Consider the following 8817-nt stretch of genomic DNA (forward strand, 5'->3'; position numbering starts at 1 on the left):
AAAAGACTGAAAGGATATAATGTAGAAAGCTAAATTGTGGCGGCATTGAAGTCATGTGACCATGGTGTAGTTCGTTAATAGTTTACACATAAAGTAGCCTAGAAATCTAGACGCAGCATAGCGGCAGCAAAATTTATTTTTTAAACTCTAGTAAAGGCCAATCACATTGTGTATAGAGTTGGTGGGCGGGCTTAACATAATGACGGCAGAGTTGTGACGGTTCTGCGTGAATTCTCTGCTACTTGAAAACAAAGAAGATGCCCGCTGCTGCTGACGAACAGCGGTCTTTCGAATCGGCTTTGGCCGTGACTCTGGAGGACTCGGAGTTAAGCTTTTCTTTGAGAAAAGAACAAAGAACGGCACTTACATCATTCTTAAAGGAAGATGTGTTCAGAGTTTTGCCGACCGGCTACAGCAAAAGTTTAATATATCAACTTGCTGGTGGGAAAATGCATGGGACTCAGCCACAACAGTTCGTTGCTCTGGTTGGTTGTAGCGCTATCCTATTGCGTGCAGAGGGAATTTGAAAGACAACCGTTTGTCCCGCCCCTCAGATTGAGGCATGCCAATGGTGAGTTACCACCTAACATCTTGATGTGGGTCTGGCTTGCCAGACTACACGTAAAGCTTTTTACTTCAGGTTATTGTATTTAGAATTCATATTAAATGTTGTGCTTATTTTCCTTTTAAGCCAATGTAAAACCCTATTGTTTTTTTTTGTCAAGGAAACCAAGGTGATGCGAACTTATAGGTTGGCCTGCAAAAAAAAACATGATCACTACAGCGTTCATTAGCCTAAAGTTTACCCTCTCACTCTAGAGGGATTTGATTGGTCAAAAACATATGAATCAAAATATTTTAGATGACCTCAAAGCTAATATACAAACTTTAAGCTACAAAATTTCCGTACAATTTCATGGGGTCTTGAAAGCATCGTAATCAAGGAATCTGGTGTGTATGTGTGTGTGTGTGTGTGTGTGTGTGTGTGTGTGTGTTTGTGTGTGGGTGTGTGTGTGTGTGTGTGCGTGTGCGCGCCGCGCAGGCCACCAGTGCTCCACACAGTATTATCTCACTGAAAAGAACAGAGATAAATGCTTAAAGATATAAGGGCCATAAGAACACATTAATGGACCTCAATGCAAACAACAGTCAAGATAAACCCTATACTTCCATCAATGTTAAACATGTACTAATACTATGTGGTGACTTGTTCCCCAGAGCCCTGTTTATGTGTTTTGTTAGCATTTTCTATTCCCAGATCTTTGCCAAAGTATGGGAATTCTATCGTTTCTCTTAGAGTGACATCTGTGGGATCTTGTTTTCATATTCAAGGCAATTGTGTGGAACACTGAGACATGTTCTGCTGTGAGAGATATATGAGACACTATGAAAGATGGACTAATCTCCATTCCAATCTGTCTGGCTTTTGTGCCATCCATTTTTTTTTCTGTTTAAAAATCTTACATAACTTGGCTGAAAAACAACATACATCTATGTTATCTCAGTATGAGTTATCCGATTCTTAGTAGGAGCCCAACGCTTTTAGATTGTTTACTCATACAATGTTGTTACATATGCTCATATGATTTTTTATATATATATATATATTTAGTGGAATGGATTTAGTGATGGATGAACTGCTTGTCACTTTCAGTGAATAGATGGTTAGCTACATTATATTGTATTAGTTTTCTTATTTGTTTTATCATTATTTTCAATATTGAAAGGTTTCATTCAAAAGTTTGAGACACTCTGCATTCTTCAGCCAATCAGAACACTTTTGAAGTGCTTTCTACCTGCCAATCATTTGGTGAAGAGGGAAGTCCATATATGGGAAGCTGACCTACATCACCAAACGTGCTAAAATAATAATAAAGAAAGGATAGAAGAGGCCGGTAAATCTTTTTTTAAGCTGGAGAGAGCTAAGGGCTTCTATGTACAACTTGCGTTACTTGACAGGTAAATATCCCTTTGTAAAAAGGGAGTGTGTCTAATTTGGTGCCTAATTCAGAGACCAAAATTTGCTCATTCCCTCAGGTTTACGAACAGCTGACATTGTTTACAGCACCTTTTAAGCCACAATGAAATCAAAATGGACAATTCTTATTTTTAATGGAATATTGCAGTATTTCATATAAATGACTTATCCGTGTGCACCATTTTTTTTTCATCTGCCTCATATTCTTTAATCAAAATAACTTCCCCTCCCTCTTGCAGCTCATCTCTTCTCTTCTTGATGATGTGTTTACTGGCATGAGGGCGGACCAACCAGTAACTCACGTCAGATCCACCAATAGCAAACCACAGAAATCCAACCAGAAAATCAAGTCCCGGCCTACATTTTGTTGTTGAAGAAGTCATTTCACTTAGATGTATGCGCAATATGAAAGAAAAGACTATCGCAACTTCCATCTCATGTCGACTTTAAGCTGGTGTCATTGTGACAAGTCTTGGGTGCTCCAGTCACTGTTGGGTATTTCAGGTTTTATCCTTTTGGGGAAATTCGGTCACAACAAAGATAGCACAATCTGGCCCACACATACAAGACAAACAAACATCCAGCTAGAACTGCTCATTTTCTTTATCATGCTATTTATAATTATGAAGAAACACTATTAACTCCCATATTTAGAAATCTCTGTTATTCTCAAGACTTCCTTCAGTAAACAGCATTTATCTTATCTGTCTCTTTCTCTCGTGTCTGGAGCTTTTAAACATAAATTCTTGCAAAACTAGAAAAACAAACCTTGTCCAAGTCATCCAATCATAGTACATCTTTAGAAGCTTGGTTGAATAGTCCCTTAAAAATGGACTCAAGGTTTTATAGTGAGAATCTAGTAATAAATAATTCCCTTAAATATGGAAGCGGATTAAATCCTTTTTGGATCTTCCACATTTGGACTGTCCAATTCATGCCTTCAACCCAGGCTTACAAGACAATGTTTTCTCCCAATGGAAGCAAAAAGATTTAATTTCCATAAGAGACTTTTTACGGTATTTACAAATTAAGGATTTTACTAGGAAATGTTTCACAGGTTTCGGACTATCTATACATCAAACTCTTGAAGCTCCAAGTAATCGCAGGCCCAAGGAACACGGCGCTGTCTCTTTCTTTAACGCTCTATATGATACAAGAATGGGAATATTAACTTGCTATAGAATTGTCTAGTGATTCATGGAAATGTTGTCTTGCTCTATTAACGCTAGGCACGTTGTGGTTAGGGCTGCAACGATTCGTCGACGTTGTCGTCAAAAATCGATAATAGAAATAGTCGACAATGAATTTCATTGTCGAAGTTGTCGCCAGACATGTTTTTTCTGACCGAGGCATCTCTCTTTATTACAATCTCTGCCGAGAGTCGCACATGCGCATTAGCTTCTCTGCTGAGCGATAACATAAAGAAATGGCGGCGTCCAACGCAGCAGTTGCGCGTACCAAAACATCTAAAGTTTGGGAGCATTTTGGCCTGGATACGGCGAATAAAAAGATTACCTGCATGGTTTGCAAAGCAGTCCTTGCGTATCACGGCAGCACCTTGGTGATGCACGAACATTTAAAGAGAAAGCACGTCGGACAGTTGAATGAAACAGAGTTTGACTCGCCTCGGTAAGATTTAAATAACATGGAAGCGAATACGTTTTGTTTTGGATGTACATTGTACATTTTATAAGCGTATTTTCGGTATATAAAAAAAAGGATTTAACGTTATGCCCGACTGTGCCTGACAAAAGTAGTTTAAATTAAATGCATGCAGTCTGAAGAAGAGAGCCACCAAGTACCCCTTTCTGCAAAAGAAGCAGACGTGCACCCCACAACAGGCGAATGCCCTCACTGAGTCAGTATTGCAGATGCTGATCTATGATATGAGGCCGCTCTCCATGGTCGATGGTGCTGGTCGATGGTGCTGGTGCTGAAATTCATAATAATATGCATTTTTCATTGAAGTACCCCCTTCTTTCTTGTGTTTCCTATCATTTTCCACAGAATTAAAGCAATCTCATGCTAAATTTTAGAAAAATTTAATAATTATTCGATTAGTCGACTAATCATTTCAATAGTCGGTGACTAGTCGACTATTAAAATAGTCGTTAGTTGCAGCCCTAGTTGTGATTCAATTCAAAGTTATCCACAGGCTCCATTATTCGAGGACCAAACTACATACACTTTTACACATTTTTGTATGAAATTACTGTATATTCCAGGGTAATAATTGCATGACTATCACAGAAATTCCACTGTAGGACTTCTCTTGTCTAACTGCACTCTTGGAAATTTCTTGAAAATCTACAAAACTCTATTTCTACTGTGCATAAATTCTTGAATAAAAACTATAAAGGCACCCAGTGTGGCGATAAGATCGGCTTCTGGGTTGCTAATAAATAATTTTGTGATAGTCGACTACGCCACCCTGACTCAATCAGGGAATATACCCAGTAGTTACACTAGGCCACACAGGTTTGTGTGTGCCAGGGAGGTCAGAGACGCAAGTACAATCATGTTACAAATAATCTTTTATTGCCATACAAAAATTGTAAAAACACGGTATTTCCTCTTTTTTTAAAACCCAGGGCACTCGGCACAGGTAGACATGATAGCACTTGGGAAAGAAAGATCTCATAGGGACACAGTCCCCTACCCACAAGGGTAGAAGGAACTTCAAGAAAACTCTGTTTTTCTTACCCACAAGGCAAACCAAATAAAAGAAAAAAAAGAAAAAAACACAACCCGCCCAGGCTGGGGATACAGGCGGAAGGACCACTTATAGGCTTTTCCAAAAGCACGACCCTACTCACACACACACGCTCACACGTCACCGTGCGCTTAAATCACACACCGGCACTTCAGAAGTGTCAACCCAAAGCAGCACCACCATGCAGAGAAGGTCCTTCCGCCAAGTACCTCAGTCCCTGGGGAGAAACAAACAAACAGCTGGGTTTAATACAACCCTAAAAATAACCAACATTATCAAAGCAAAACATACAAATATACATGATCAAGGTCACAAAAGACCAGCAGATCTTCAAAAAAGAAAACCACACGTAATTAAACAAAAAAAAAAGAAATAAACAAAACGAATACGACTCACACGCACGCACACACCCACACTTAAATGGAACTAAACTAATCAAACACATCCAGTGAGCCTAAGAAGAATAACAGAAGTTAAGGCGGTTGCAGCACACACACCTACACACCCACGCACACTAGTGCGCGTCCAACTATCACTCAGATTATAATTTTCTCGGTCACTCTAAAAAAGGAAAACAGAAAGTAGACAGTAGAATCCCGGCAACGGGCACCTCGACCCCCGCCGAGTCACAGCAATAGGAAAAGCAGCGCGAACACTGCAGTTTATTGAGAGGGGCTCAGATTCCAACGAAGCCAAATCACTGCCGATACGGAGAGAGAGAGATTGGGACGGAAACCCGTCCGGAGGACGAAAGAGGAGACCCCACACTCTACAAACGTCCACAGGAAGACAACACCTCATATACCATTCCCATAGGCTACTGTTTACCGCAACCGTTCATACTGGCAACCAGCTAACATTGAAGGAGGAGCAGACACCCAATCCGAGCTGGTGGTACACCGTCAGAAAAAAATACTAGTGGACACACTGAGGCGCTAGTGGATGACGAAACGAGGACGTACGAGTCGAGACGCTCTTTGGGTACAACCAACCCTCATTAAATAACCCGTTCTCTTCCTCTGATAGAACGCCACAACTGTCACTCACTTAACTAATTCCATCACAATGGTACGAGATTGACTAGGTTATGTTGTGGAGTTTCTTGATTCTTGGTTGTATCTGTGCTACTGAACTTATTTTTGATTCACAATTGATTTGTAAAATGTATTTGGCACCGGAGCCAAAAATTGGCATTTTTGGGGAAACTGCAAGTTATCACAAGCTGTATCATTATGCATGATCTCAGCAAAGAAGGCAATTTTACAGAAATGGAAATCTGAGTCGGTGCCCACATTTGAAACCTGGCTTAAATATTCATACACTTATTTATTTATTTATTTATGTATTCAGTTATGTATTCATTTGTTTTGTGTACAACACAACTTGTAATCAGCCTAAACCCGAGGCATCTCAGTTCTCAGAGTCTCTGGCTCTTGTGTCTGACTGTGTTCCAGGGAAGCTCTGGCAGCACTTCACAGCTCTGCTGAAAGATTACTCTACAGCAGACATGCAAAACTGTTCCAGTCCGAGGAGCCAATGTAGAGGCCTGGATGTGGCTGGATTTCTGCTTTGTCCCTGTCTGTTACTGATCCATTTTAGCTGGCTAAAATGACCCTTACACCCCATCTGGTAAAGCTGCCAGAGGAAACATGAAAAGGCTTTTAGCTTTTAGGTTACAGACAGTGATCTGCAATAGGCACTCCTATGAATTATTTTTGATTGGCCCGTTTAATCTGAGTGACAGTGTACAGTGAGGTCCAAAGGTCACTTCGAACATCTGGTATTTAATTGCCATTTAAAACTATAAATAAATATAAAGTTTTACTACAAGTTAAGTACTTTGACTAGTACTACCATCAGCCGAATTCAGTGACTTACATAAAGAAGGACTTTTTAGAAGATTAAATAGTTTGCATGAAGTCCAAGTGGCAGCCACCCAGAACACACTTGCATTATTCTGGTGAGTTCTGATGGGAAAGCAGAGCTTGTTTTGTCTTTCTTTAAGGCTATGTATTTTTAAAATAGTATAAACATTGACTGAGGTGGCTAAATCACTTTCACCATTACTTTGGCTGTGATGGAAAAAGATGAATTTTTTTTATAGGTCTAAGGGACCCTAAAGTGTCTTTAACTTTTATGTAATAACATTTAAATGAATAATTGGATATAATGCAGTTATTGTGTATATGCATGATTTTGTATTGTATTAATATTTAAAGGTGCAATGTGTCAAAATTTTGAGTATCTATTAACAGATATGCAATATGACATCCACAACTATGTTTTCAGTGGTGTATAAAGAACTTACTTAATTAACCGTAATGTTTTTATTACCTTAGAATGAGACATTTCTATCTACATAACCGCGGGAATCCCCTTCTATGAAGGTCGCCATATTGTGACGTCATGTTTCTACCATAGCCGAACGCGAACAAACAGCGTTACAGAGCGCGTTTCGTCACTACCTTGAAAGAGAAGCAGCAGAAAGCTAGAAGCTAGCCATAAACACCGTGAGTAGTGACTTTTCCCTTGTCAGTGGTGTAAAATATGTCGTTGGATTGTTTCATGTAACTTAGTTCTTCTCCCTCGCCGTGTTATGGCTTTGCTATGTGGGGATAAATGTGCTGGTTACGTTCGTGAGACAGCTGATTAGTACTCTTGTCATTGACCGTAAAACAGTAACGTTATAGGAATCACCAACCCGTCAATCGCGGTCGACAAGTCGATCTTGGAAGCATTTAAGTCGATTGCGAAGAGTTTTCAAAATCAGAGAAAAAAGCCTATTGTGTGTAGTAAATGGTGTCTAGGGGATGCGGACACGCGCGCGCCGTTACAATCATGCCATTTTTGCCGCGCGCACCTTTGGGCTCATGCGGACGCGTCGAGTTTAAACAAGGCTTTACGCTTTAACCAGCTCAGCCACAGTAACAGCTCATATTTAGCCAGCTAATCTTTTACTAACCTGTTAGAAAAAATATATAGTTGCATAGTTTCATGTGGTTCTTCTCCCTCGCTGTATTATGGGTTTGCTATGTGAGGGGAAATGTGCTGGTTATGTTTGTGAGACAATAAGCTGATTACTATTATTATATTATATATTAAGGCCCTTGATCCTCACCTGACTATGGCTTTGTAAAGTTTATCCATGGTGTGGTTTAAAATGGACTGTGGTACAGAAACAGTGACAATGTTACACACTCTTGGCTTACTCTGGCTATTCTCTGCTGTCTCAGACGACGATATGTTTGTCCCATGTCAGACACCATAGCTTCTTCGAAAGGGAGGGGTGAGCAGTGGGCTGAGCCCTCAGTGCAACTCGCAGCCGAACCGCTAAAAATCACACACTGCACCTTTAAGAAAAACCTGCTTGTAATTACAGCTAAAATTAATTTCTGTGATTACATCTATAATTACACTGTTGACTCTTCCATCACACCTTAACCCAGCCTTAAACCTATCCATACCACCAAATATGTGCCTAACCTAACCTGTATCCCACCTCAATAGCAGGAAAGTCTATTCCTGTTTAAGAAACTCATATGGTCACTGAAACAGTTTCTCCCAAAATGTCCGTGATCTCTTTAAAATATTTCAGATTGTCTGTATTGTTTGCAGTTCAACCGTGTCCTATTAATATAGTCTATGCCTGCGTATTTAGCAGGGAATCACAGTTGTCAGGTGTGCACATTGTTAGCTTGTGAAGTAACAAGTCAACGTTCATGTTTAAAAAAAAAAAAAAATTAAAAAAAATTGTAATCCTATATCCCAACAGCAGCTAATTTCACCCATAACCAGGTATCCTACCATATGCATATTTGTGAGCTTTGAAAAAGAGCAGGCCGAGGTACAAATCATCACTAGTACTACTGAACAAACTAATACTCAAAGTATTAAAGTTGGCTGCATAACCTTTCCCGAACTGTTTGTGTTGTGGACCTTAAATCATGGTATTTTAATCCATGGTTTGTAATCATGTACTATAGCTTTTCTTTATGATCAGAACTAATTTTACTGTTCAAACATATTAGTAACACTTTACAATAAGGTTAATTTATTAAACATTAGTTAATGCATTAACTAACATGAAATAACCATGAGCAATACATTGTTACTGTTTTTGTTAATC

The sequence above is a fragment of the Siphateles boraxobius genome, unplaced genomic scaffold, assembly GCF_051911475.1.
Source record: "Siphateles boraxobius isolate OS27281-9 unplaced genomic scaffold, OSU_SipBor_1 66, whole genome shotgun sequence".
In the NCBI taxonomy this organism is placed as follows: domain Eukaryota; kingdom Metazoa; phylum Chordata; class Actinopteri; order Cypriniformes; family Leuciscidae; genus Siphateles; species Siphateles boraxobius.